General features: G+C 31.7%; 1 long non-coding RNA gene across 3 annotated transcripts; it reads left to right on the plus strand.

The window, feature by feature from the left end:
• Positions 1-5,377: 5,377 nt before the first annotated feature.
• Positions 5,378-6,125, plus strand: LOC129913339 (uncharacterized). 3 transcript variants are annotated; one of them, XR_008772036.1, is made up of 3 exons: positions 5,378-5,433; positions 5,499-5,890; positions 5,955-6,125. It is a non-coding gene; the product is annotated as an uncharacterized LOC129913339 (long non-coding RNA). The 3 variants fall into 3 exon arrangements; XR_008772035.1 differs by having other exon boundaries at positions 5,966-6,125; XR_008772034.1 differs by having other exon boundaries at positions 5,499-6,125.
• The last annotated feature ends 7,542 nt before the right edge of the window (positions 6,126-13,667 follow it).

Raw genomic sequence — 13,667 nt, forward strand, 5'->3', positions numbered from 1 at the left:
CTAAATACGGTTTTTACAAACTTGTAACAAAAATGACATACGTCTTGACTCTTGTAGAAAATTTTCACAAATAAATAGAAACTTGTAACTTTTTTTTTTTGGTGAAACAGAAACCCACAAGAAACTTGAAAGCTCACAAATTTGTTACTTGTAAAATACAAGTTTCGGTGAAACAGAAAATGGATTTTTTCACAAATTTAAAATTGTAGATTACAAGTACAATTTTGTGATCACAAGAAACTGGTGAAACAGAATTTCGCGATTTTTTCACAAATATTGTGAAAATTACTTGTAATTACAAATTTGTAAGTTGGTGAAATAGGGCCCTGGAGTACAAATTTAGTCAAAAAAACGAATTTTGAAAAAAAGTGGACTTATAATGTTTTGAAAATAAATGATTCAATTATAGAAATGGAAAACTAAACAATTCATGATTTTTAATTCATAACGCATTTGTTCAGATTTTTGCTAGATAAAGAACTAAAAGTCAAATACATATAACCTTTTTTTTGATATTTCACACTCAGTGACAAATTTGTATAAATGACCGAGATAAAAAAAAAATAAAGTAAAATCGACCCACCCTAACGTACAATAAGGAAGTTCAAGTATATTTGTCTAAAAAAGACATCGAATCAAATGTAGATTGTGTATAGTCATAAAGCTTAATAAAAAAAAATATGCTTTCTTAAAATTTGTATTATATTTGTATTGTAGGTACACAAAATAATTTAATTTGTCTTTTACTACTTGAACCATTCCAATGTTATATAAATATTTTGTTCTATCCTTCAATATTGCAAATACTATAGTAGTTTGTGTGATGTTGTTTAATCGTTTTTGATGTATTTCAAATTATTCGCAACTAAACATTTTAATTGAGTTACTCACTTGTTATAAGAGTATGCTGCATAAAGGTTTTAGCAACATTTTAGTGGAAAGAAACCAAAATCGAAATTGATTAAGAGTAAATATAACATTTTACCAACTTTTAACTTTGAGACTGTTTTATAACATCTCAACAACATCTGCTTTTTTAAAGAAACAAGTTTGAACTTAATTAAAACCTATAAACAGCATATCGAATAAAAAAGTTTCAAACAATTTTTTGGGTACAAAAATAAAACTGAGTTACAACGGCATTCGTTTCAGATAACCTCAGTATGATACAAATGCAACAAAAATCTTGTTGCAAATCGTGTTTTGTGCTATTCGGGTAACCGCCATTTTGTTTTTTATGGTTACCTATTTTAATTTTTGCATGTAGGGGAAGGTGGCCTAAAATGGCCCCCCTAAGGAAAATGTCCTATATCTCGAAAAACAGTAGCATTCAAACTTAAATGCTATATACTTTTCAAAGTTTAATATATTACTCTCACATTTTTTTCATTTGCGAGTTGAAAAAGTTCCAAAAAGTATTTAATTTTTTTAATTTTCAAGACGTTACAAATTTCACTGATCAAATTTACCCGGGTAAAATGGCACACTGTCCAAACATACGTGATTTTAAATGCAAAATTGAATCAAAGGGCTTCTTTTCCATTTTCTTGGAACAAGTGGTGCTTAATCCCCCCAGATCTTTCATCGAGTCATTCAAAACCCAGTTCCCCAGTGGTTGCTCGTCTCTTTTTTGTAGTTTTTGCAACTTTGATTGTTTTGGAAGCCTTTTTCTAGGTTTTTGACGGAATCAAGGGCTTTCCTCAGTTCAGGACTTCCTCTCTGTACATCGTTCATAAATAGCAACTATTTTTACTTTAAAAAAATAAAAATGTGAAAAAAAACTTTAAATGACATGTGAAATAGGTATGCCATTTTACCCGAGCACTAAGTAGGCCATTTTGCACATTTTGAGTTTTTTCAATTTAATTTTTACACCAAAAAATTTAAAATCGTTTTAAACCAACTTATTTCAGTTAATTAATAAGAAATACTTCATGCGTACACACATTAACTTCTTTTTCCAAAATACAATATTTTTTATACTTTTTTTTTGCAAAAAAAATTTCACAAAATTTTAACGAGTGTACTTTTTGATGTAGATAGAGACAGTTTGACCTGTCCAATTTCAAATAATGGCTTGAAGTTCCTGAAAAATCGTATTATGTTGGTTTTGCCAGATAAACTAAAGAATCGCGTTCATAAAACTTTCTAATTATTTTCGATTCTACGATTTCTAGCAAGGGGGCCATTTTACCTTGGGGTGCCATTTTAAGCCACTTTTCCCTATAGACAAATTTCCTCAGAAAAAAAATGTTAAGTCTTTTTTTAGCTAAGAGCTACTGTTAAAAAGTTACAGTAGGGGTATTTATAAAACGATGTAAACTCTGGGTAAACCTGGTAAACGTGGTAAACGAACTGTAAAATCCATACAAAATTTTTACACACTTACCAATTTTTTCTTAAAAAAAGTATAGGGGTAATTTCGTTCTGTTTTATTAGCCATGCCCATAACATAAATGAAGAATTTTTTATCAAGAAGTGGTAGAGATTTTAATAATTATCTGAAATCATATTTTGTTTCGGGAAAAAAAAAATGTTTCATGAAGCACCTTGGAAAACATCGGTGAACGATTTATTACCAGACGTATGTACCTACCACCAAATCCAATTAACAAAACCAATGGGCAAAATATTAAGCTTGACGCGAATGAATGGGGGCGGAAAAAAGATTCCTCTCTTGGTTTGGTTCCGATTCCTAACACCAATGACCCTGCACCACAAGCTTTAATGAAATTTGTCTCCTATTTATGTAAGACTGTGATGTGGAAGAGCTTGTGGCTGCCGCACTGAGGACCGAGCAAGTTTTCAGAATTCAGATGGTCTTAAAGGGCAATGGACAAGGACATGGTGATGACGAAGAAATTTCCGCTATAACAATATTAAGGTCAGCTTTTCAAAAGTTAATCGAAATCGAATATGATGTCACTCCATATGACTAAAACTATTATATATTTCCAAACATAAATTTTTGAATCCAACTTCAATATGTACCTAACTATAACCTCCAGAACTACTTTTTGGACTTCTTAAGCATCGTAATAAATAATTACATGCACATTCGGAATAGAACTTCTTGATTCATTGATTATTTAGTCTTAAATTATTGGTATGTGTGTAATGGCTTCCACGGTTTTCTTCAAAACCTCAACACCCCAAAATCTATTACAGTCCCATTTTGGTGGTAAGTGTCGCACACTTAATAAAAATCTTGTTTATTGTTTTGTGGATTTTAATTCAATTCTATATAATTTATATAAGCCCCATTAAAAACAGACAAATTCCAACCTGTATTGAAATTTATTCAAATTTGACAACCAACATAATAATTTTTCATATCACATCATCTCTTCTCAAGGACTCATAAACAAAAATTAAAAAAAAAAAAAAAAAACATATAGGGTCAATGTGGGTAAATGTAAACAGGGGTAAATGAAAACATGGCTCATAACAAGCTTCAGTTAAATCTATTTGATGCATACATAGGTACAAACCGCGGACGCATGTATCTTTTAACTTATACGTCAAGCTCATTGCTGTCAAGAGAGAATTCATTCGACGAGCGTATTTTCCGTGAAAGATAATTTTTTAAAGTGCCAAACAAGTCGTTAGTCTTTCAGAAAAATTAAATATTTTTGCAGATTCAATTAAGTCAGTATAATTTGCAAATACTTTTTTGTTTTTAATTTTGATGTAGATTCTATGTGATACAAGCAAATTTTAAAATACAGGACATTTATGTCGATTTGCATATGTTTACATTTACCCCAGAATATTTTTCATAATGGGTAAATGTAAACAACGTATTCTGGGGGTAGGGGAGAGTGGGGCCAAATGTAACACTTTTTTCTAAAATCGATGGTTCTCCTACAAATTTGAAAGTGGGTCAACCAGACCTTTTTTAAATTAAAGACCCATGTTTTAGCTCCAAGATCAATCATAAAAATTTAGCAAAACATAACGGTAATGTTGAAAAATAAAGCTTCCAAAAAAAAAATCGTGTTGTTTCAACTTACCCCACATACGGGGCAAAGTGTAACACATACCGGGGTAGGTTGTACCAAGAACTAAAAATAAGAGAAAAATACCTTTATTTGTTTATATTTATTTATTTTTAATTAATAACAATAAAAACAAACCTCAGTCATGAAATTTTGGTGCAAATTTGTAAAAAGTGGAGCAAATCCAAGATTTCCAGAGAAAATTTGACAGTAGTCTTAAATAAAAGTTATTCGAATTCATAAATTGTTTTATAAGCTTTATGAATTCAAGTGGTGGTTCAAAAATGTGTTTCCAATTTCAAAATAAATACAAATTCAATTACAAGCATTCATATTCAGGGTTGTTAATTATATTAGGTAAACAATTTTTCAGTATAGGTAGGTTTTTACATGGTACAACTTGCCCCGGAAAAATGTTACAACTAGCCCCAGCATGAAATTTGGCACATAAAATCAATTTAAAAAAAAAGCGAAACTGATGTAGACATAACATATACACGCAATTTGAGCCAAAACACAGTTGCATATAACAAAAAAACACTTAGCACTCTATCTTTTTCGGGTAAAGAGGTAGACCAAAAATAAAATTAAAAAAAAAAGTTACAAACATGCATTTTTTGGGCACCACTAGTGTAACTTCTCACCCTGTCGTCTAATCTTCATCTGAAGAAAATGTGCCGGTAGATATGCAAAAATTGAGCATTTTTCTCCTTTACGCGTTTCTTAATATTGAAAGGAACATCGCTTTTTTTAGCTGTTAATTCTTACCCCTGTTACATTTAGCCCCACCCTCCCCTAAATATAAACAAACATATTTGGTGAAATTATTGGTTTTAATAAAAATAAAGTATTTTTAGTCAATTACTATTGCTAAAGTGCCGCGGAGTCACATTTTAAAGTAGCCAACACCATCATTTTCAGTAGATGATGTTGCAAAATCGGTCGTTGACGTAAAAAAACGAAAAATATGACGTTCAGAGCTGCTCAGGATGCATATTGGGCGCCTATATAAAGAATCAAAGGAAGAAAACAAAAACTTTTATTGGAATTTGAAAAAGTTTTTGTCAAGTACCTTCTTGATGGTTTTTCAAGTCGTTATCCATATGATAAAGAGGAAATTCTAAATTTTAAATCAGTGTTCACATTTACCCCGAATTTGTAAAAAAACACAAACATGGTGGGGTATTTGTAAACATGCCATATTTGACAGTAATGTAAACAATTTGTGAAATATTTGTTTATATTAATAAAGAAGAATTGCCATCATTTCATATTTGCATTTGAAGATACCATTTAAGTTGTTCCGTGAAAACATAAAAAAATCTAAAGTCGAAAGAAAAAAAAGACATGAAATTGTTTACATTTACCCACATTGACCCTAAATTAACTTCTCATTTACAAAAGAGTCTTCGTATCTTTTGAATCTTTATAAACGGTGGGTAACATTTGTCATTTTCATTCATAAAATATATTTTTCAAGGGATAACTATACCGCAACAGGGCATCAAATAGGGGATGGATGATGAGTTCATAAACCGTAAATATTGTTTGCAAAGCAGGGGCAACCCGCATCAACAAAAAAAAACAACCAAATTATATGAGTTCAACCACTCTTCAACTTTCACTCTTTGTATACCTTTGAACAAAAAAAAAAAAAAAATAAACGTCACAAACTGAAGAGCTCACTTGAAATTTCCCACACCCTTGAAAGAAAATTTTCAATAATTTTTCCCAAATCGAAAAGAAAATTCGCAAGTATGTATAAACTCATCGATGCGGGTCAATATCCTTGCTATTAAAATGACTTATGTAACGCGGGTAAGGGGTTCTTTTCATTGCACAGCGCACTTTTTCTTCTTCACATAAATGCAATGAGAAGTTGCGGATACAAAGTAAGTAAATGCACTCGTATTCCTTTAGCTCTCCTTCGATCGGAATGACCCAATTTTTAATCAGCAATTTTCCAGTAAAAGTCTATGAATTGAATCTCCTATCGTCCTACCATCCGGAGCCGTTGCCGCTGCCGCCGCCGTAGAAAAGCTGATATTGTAATTAATTTTCAGTTTGAAAATAATCGCCCGAAGAAACAGCAAAAGCACAACAATAAAATATTTTTCATTAACTATACCGTCGGTCGTCGTCGTAACCCGTTACCCATACCCTTTTGTCGTACTTCCGTTCTGTTTCTTCTCTGTCCCTTTTTCGAAGTGGAATAATTACATTTTAATGAAGAACCACAAAGTGGAGACAGACCACCACCGTGCGCCGCGCTTTGGCCGATCCGCAGAAAAGTTGGTTCTTAGTTCTATATAGCAGGGTGGATAAAAGTATATGACAATGACCGTATCGGAGGAAAGAAGGAGGGGGAAGAGGGCGCGTGAACAACGGAAATAAGACCAATATTCCTAAAGGCTTATTAGCAATATTTTTCAAGAAGTCTAAGGCGATGTTATAATTACTTTAGTATAAGGACCTGTAGTAGTGTGGGAGGTTGAAAAAAAAAAAACGAAAATACAACCCAACCACCCAGCATCGTCATATCCTTCATAGAGCTATCTGGTCGTTTTTTTTTTTATATTTGAAGCTATAAGGCTTGTATCTAAATCTATATAGAACTAGTTACAGGGTGTTCCATAATTAACAAAGGTATTGCAGTCGTTCTTGAAGGGTGTAAACAAAACAAAATTATGTGTGAGAAAGCTTGTTTGTATCTGTTTTCACTCAAAGGACACAAGCTTGAGCCAAAACTCAATACATTTTAATCTAAACAGGGTCTAAGAAGTAAGGGCGAATCGCAGAAATCGTTTAATAGCTTTAATTTTTTCAATGTAGACAGTGACAACACTTACTCAAATATTCCAAACAATGCAACATAAAGTGTTTTGAAAAAATGTATGAACCAGAAAAAGAAGACCAAGATCCTAGAAAACCTAACGCGCTGTTGCTCAGCTTAACAAATAATATTTTCTTTGTGTGTGTGTGCCGGAAGCGGAAGTTATTTACCATCTTTTTTTTAACCACCTTTTAGGAAACTTCTATTTTTATTTCTCCAAATTAAATTATAACACCCTGTATTTCTAGACTAGGTTGTTTAATTTTTTTTTTCATCTCCTCATTTTGATGGAATTAATTAAAAGAGTGGAGAGATTTTTTTTTTTGCGCTTTCCATCTAATTGGCGTTGGCGGTTCTTGTTAGAGAAGAAAATAAAAAAAAAAAAATATATATATATAACCGTGGGTTCTGGTGAAGATTATGAGGAGGACATTAGTCAAGGGAAAGAGAGCAGAGCACTCAACGGTGGCTTTTAAAGGGCAAGTTTAGCACAAGGAAGGGTGCACATTTTGCTTTAATTTATTCGAAAAGTCTACAGCACTTTACGTCAAGAGTGTGTGTAAATTAAAGAGGCAAAAAAAATTTATATATATATGTATTTCCTAAAGCATTAAGCATTTTGGCCTTGACGGAAGTTTAATATGAAAAGTAAATCAAAGTAAAAAAAAAAAAAAAAATAAAACCTAAACATTTTCAGCTGCGAAAAAAAGATGTTTTAGTTAGACTTGTATTTTGAATGAAATGAATGTTATTTTTCAAGGTGTGTATGATGGGAAAAAAAAGTAAGAAATACCTATTTATTTATAAGAAATTTTAAATTGACATGAAAATATGTATTTATTCATGTAGACGCAGTAAAATTTATAGCCTACCCATAACGTAGGCTTAGACGTACACGAAAAGCAGATACAAATGCGTTTGTTTTTAACATTTTTGTTTTTCAATACGCTGACCCAGCAATGTCTTCTAAATTTAGACTTGTATTTTTGATAAAAGTGACTTTAAAAGCTGAAACACAATCACGCTTTGCCGTCGATTTTGACAACTGCGAAAAGTTCAACTATAGGAAATCTGTGTATCCTCACACAATGACGCTTTTCTTACGTACGCTTTTTTTGACAAACGTAAGGAAACGTAAGAAAGCGAGCAAAAGTTCAACCAGACTGAACTTTTGCTCGCTTTCTGACATTTAACAGACATAGTTACAGTCACCCACATTATTATTGCGCCAAATGTGAATAAAAAAAAAATAAATTATTGCAAAACTATGTGTATTTTTTAATTTCTCTATATAGATTTTGCACAAAAAAACGACATCGAGATATTTTAAATCAAAACAATTTACGTATTAAAAACAAAAAAAATTTAATGGTGTTTTAGACTGAGTTTTATTGTTGAAAACAATATATTTTGATTGGTTTTGTTTTTATAACTATAGGATTAAAGAATAAACAAATTTCTATGCATTTTTTAAACACATTAATATCCTTTTTTATTTTTCCACAATTAAATCAAGATAAAGACTTGGCCCAATAATTTTGTGAGTGACTGTGTTTTTTTTATTTGACAGCAGATTTTATGTTGCAATCAGCTGTTCAAAGACAAAGTGACAGAAGCGCGCTTTGAGGATTTCTCAACGTAACGCAACGAAGCGACGCCCTAAAGCGTGATTGTGTTTCAGCTTTAAACTTTTACCAATCTGCAACACAATAAAAATGTACCTAAACATAATATTCCAGCCAACGAATTAAAAAATTGATTTCACCTCAAACTAAATTCAACAGTTTTGAAGACAAAAAGTTTTCGAGGCAAAATTGAAAAACTTTTTTGCCACTACAGTTATTTTATAAACGGCTAGAGATAAGAAAAATATTTATAAGAACTATTTTTTACAAATTTTAATAAGCTTTGTTTTTGTAAAACAAAATTTTTTGATCCGAGAAACCGTTTTTAAGATAAACGTGAAAAACTGAAAAAACTACATGTTTCTCTTAATTGCCGCTAGAGCTCACGTCGGATTCCTGGGGACTTTCTTTGGGTCATCTGCAGACACCCCTTAGTTTGTGAGCCAAATTTCAAAACTGTTGATTTTTTTTTTTGGGGTAAAAACCTTCATTTACTTCAATATTAAACGGAAACTACACTCAGAGAAAAACGTTGGTAATTTCAGTTTTATATTTTTTCCCAAAAAATATATTTGGGTTTGAGAATTCTTAAAAACACATTCTTAATTTAAGAATGCAAAGTGTTAAAATGTTAAACCAACAATTTATTTCTTTTGAAACCAAAAGTATTAACAATAAAATTAATGTAAAAACAAAATATTTTTGAAGCAAGAATTAAAGTCTTCAGGTTATTCAAGAATAGATTGTTAAGCAGAACAACGATTTTTTTCTCTGAGTGTAGTTTTATTTCGAGCTTCTGAGAAAATTTAATAAAGACTTTAAATAATTCACCCTTGACCGTTGCATGTTCTGTTCAAATAAAAAGTGTAATTGACTAATATTGCAGTTTTAACAACATCTTAGAAGAATCGAAAAGAAAAAATTGATCCAGAATATCTTTACATTGATATGGTGTTGTGCCTAGAGCTGTAGCAAATCGTATGTATTCGTTACTAAAATGCGGGTATTCACTTTAGTAACGAGTAACGAAACGTTACTTTCTAAACAGTATCGTTACTCGTATGTTTCGTTACTGGGTACTGAAGTAACGAAACATATTGATATTTAGCTTAAAAATGTACAAAAATTTTTTGGTTTTTCAAAAAATTAATTTATTTTCGGTGCAAAATTTTCAACACAAAAAAAAGCAGAGAAAACGAAGTTTAAAAATCACTCTCAATAGAAAAAATAAATGAAAAATTGTTCGACATGGTTGTATTGAAGTGTTAATATTTCGAGATCTGCGCGTTGTACTTTTGAAATAAAGAACTCTAAAGAATTGTGATAAGATTACTGAACGAATATAAACAAAAAATTACCAAAGTTTTGTCGAAAAATTTGGAAAAAAATCAAAAAAGTTTCCACGTTTGATTAAAAAAAAAACGAAAAAAGTTATATAGCTACCTTTTAACTCTTATTACATGATGTTTATGACTTTAAAATGTAGCTTAGATTATAGAAATTGTTTTTGGTTTTTTTTTCAAAAAACAAATTTGTACACCCTTATACCAATGTACGAAACATACTTAAAATACCAAACATACGAAACGTATCAAATACATGAAATATACGAAATGTACGAAACACACGAAGCATGCGAAAGTAATGAAAGTAACGAAACATGCGAAACACACGAAACATACGAAAAATGCGAAACATACGAAAGTACCGAGTAACGATATTATTGATGCGGGTACTAGTATCAAAAGTAACGTATACATGCGGGTACTCATTTTGTCGTTACTTTTACAGCCCTAGTTGTGCCCAATCACGTTTCAATTCACATTTTCTACGAACAAACGTCAAAAAGAGGAAAATCCTTACTCCTCTGGCCTACAAACGGACTGGTTAGGCGATTCAAAAATCACCGCACTATAAGCGGAAGGACAAAACAATATCGAATTTAGTAATAGTGTATTTGTGTACTTTAGCCAAGCCAAGTGTATCGAAAAAAGTACAATCGTATCGACTTTTGCAACCCAGAACCACAGTCAGCAGACGTCATTCTAAGTTCTAACTACTTAGAACCTGGAACCTAAGTGTTTTAAAAAGTTGATAAGCCCTTCGGACACGATACTGGTACCTACTTTCCTAACGCAAGAGCACAACTCGATTTCACTGGATTTCATCGGGAATAACCAGATGTGAATTCTTAGAAACAAAAAAAAAAAAAATCCTGTACAAAGTTTCACTTCAATTTGTGTTTGTCTTTTGTTGTTTGCTAAGTGGTGTGAAATGAGTACAGTGTTGGAATGGTTAGTTATTTAAATTTTATTAATTATTTTGGCTTTATTTCGATTACATCTTTAGTCTTCAAACTAAAAAAAAAAACAATTTTAAAAACTTTGCTGCCCTCTATCTTCTTAAGCAATAACTACAGACCATCAAACATACGAAATGACATAAAACGTTTTAAATGCTTTACCAGATTAATTTTTTAATATTCATATCAGAACCGATACTGTGAATATGAGATTCATCCATATTGTATTTGAAAAGCTGCAATTAAATATCTTTCAATTTTCATTCTCTATGAAACCATAGACTTCATTCGTCATGAAGTGAATGTATCCCAAACAATTATTATATCCAATTCATATTGCATATGTGGTATTTCCATTTTTACCCCAGACAAATCCATCCTTCTATTCTCTCAGTATTCTTTCCAATGCAAAAAAAAAAAAAAACTTGCAACCAACAGCTCATAGCTGAAACCAAAGTCCACTAGCTTGTCGAGTGTGCAAAAACATCAAAACGAAAACTTCTACAACCTGCATCGCCCAACGACACGAGTAGAACTTGTTCACCCTCTCATGTACCTACATAAAATAGATACGTTAAAACCACGAAGTTTCTGCAAGGACTTGGTAACTTATCATAGTGGAACAGAGTAAAGGTAGACAAAAAAGTATCCAAGCAAACCAAAAATTAAAAAAAAGATATAAATAATAAGGATGTGAATCTACCCTAACCAGTAACCATCCGGAGGAGTTTGGTATTTTCATGCACATACACCTTTGATACTGTCTCGATCATCACCAAACCTCAGTATAAAGACTTATAAAATATAACCCCCTGTTCCTTTTTTGTATTATTTTTATTTTCCTTTGCTGGGTACCTACACAATATCTCAAACCTGCTCCATTTTCTTTTTTATAGAAAAAAAAAAAATTCATTTTCGTATTCTGTCTATCTGTCTGCCAATTTGTTGCGATAGCCACCAATGCACTTGAATTCTACCATGAAAAGAATATTATAGCTCAAGCTGAGATGAAAATACAGGGTTGCATTTGAATAGGTACGCGAGAGAAAACGGGCCATATCATGTTAATTAGTCTATAAAATTTGCTAGCTGTTTTTAAGTTGATACACCTCGAACCAAAAGCGTACGTCAATGGGGCATCAACATAAAGCATATGAGCATAAGTAGGTAGATTCAAACGGTGAAGTTTTATGGAAATTGGGAGTTTTAAGACAGGTACTCACGTGTGAGTTTCATAATGCGGATGGATGTTCCGAGAGAATCGTAATCGTTCAGCAAAGCAGTCAGGTAATATTTCAGCGGTAACACTTTTTACTGCCTGACTTCATTTCTGAGTGTTCTTATTAGCGATGGGAACTATCGAATAAATTCGTTCCTTTATTCATTCATTTAACTAGCCAATAAAAACTACCAAGCACTCTTTCAGGTGTTACTAATCTTGCTGTTTAAAGCTTCTGCGATGACCTGGGGTCAAATTACGTCATACGATTACGATCATACGTTAAAGTATTGAGTATTGCTGTGTATAATTAATAAGTTAAGATAGAGACATATTCACATTACGGCAGATCTTGGAAAAAAACCCATCAAAAATAATAAAAATCAACGAAAACCTATTTAACTATTTTTCGGAATGATTTTGCGTTGAAGACGATAATTTAAAAATTAAAGCTCTAAAGATCAGAACTCTAAAGCTGGGTCCACACTAGGTTGATCAATACGTTCAACATACATACGTTGCAAATCGCCATACTGAATAGTTAAACAATTCTAAATTATTCTAACTGATGCATATAGGACATTTCTGAGCCCACACATCAATTAACCCAGTTTAGAAGGGTTTAAGTCTTCATTATGTGGATTTGGAATGTACCTATGCTGAACGTGTTCATTAACCTACTGTGGACCCAGCTTAACGTCAACATCACAATCGACGGTATTGACATAATCACCGACGCACACTGGTCGATTCAGTACATCGTAGCTGGTCAAAAGTCGAAAAAAAAAGTTGTTGTCAACATAAAAAATACAGTTAGGCCGAAAGTAAATATTCTTAAACAACAAAAAAAAATTTGATTCCGTTATTTTATTCATGGGAAGCATCTCAATGTAATCATTCATGATTTGCTCACTCTCTATTTCAACGTCCGAGATTTAACAGGTGTTTACAAAGTGATAGTTTATGATAAAAATGAGTAATTGAGTTGAACAAAAAAATGTCAGAAAATGCTAGTGGTATGTATTTTTAAATTCAATTTGTTTTTTGTCGGATTCTATTTCTATTAACTGAATGTTGTAAGGCATTTTTTTGATAGTTTTCAGATGTTTGTTTTTTACTTCTTGGACGATTAAAAAAAAGTGCCGAAGAGTGCCATCGTGAATTTTTTATATGTTATAGTTTGAATCATTACCTTTAATTTGATGCTAAAATTAAGTGCAGAAAACCGCAGCAAACTTTTTTTTTCGTCTCTTGCAGGTACCAATCCGCTCTTTTTAAGGACGGACATTGTTCAAGATTGTTTTAGCTTGTAGAGCATGAACTGTTATGTGTGATATATGAAATGAAAGGTTATATTATCTTTTTTCAAAATAAAAATAAATCAAATTTATAAATGCTCTATGTAAAAAGATATTACGTGTCAAAAAAAGACCATCTTTTTACCGTTAGGTATCTCAAAAATGTGACTATGAAAATGATTGAAATTTTGCACAAATATAGTCCTGGCTTTTATTTATATTTGCAGTTAATTTGATTAATATATCTATCAAAACGAAAAAGATATAAATAAAAAACGGTCAAAAGGGCTCGAAAACGGTCAAAAATTTGGGAAAAAGAATTATTTTTTCCCATTAAAGATATCTCGTGCAATAAAAAAGACATCAGAAAGATTTAAACAGGCATTGAAAGA

The sequence above is a fragment of the Episyrphus balteatus genome, chromosome 3 (assembly GCF_945859705.1).
Source record: "Episyrphus balteatus chromosome 3, idEpiBalt1.1, whole genome shotgun sequence".
Classification (NCBI taxonomy): domain Eukaryota; kingdom Metazoa; phylum Arthropoda; class Insecta; order Diptera; family Syrphidae; genus Episyrphus; species Episyrphus balteatus.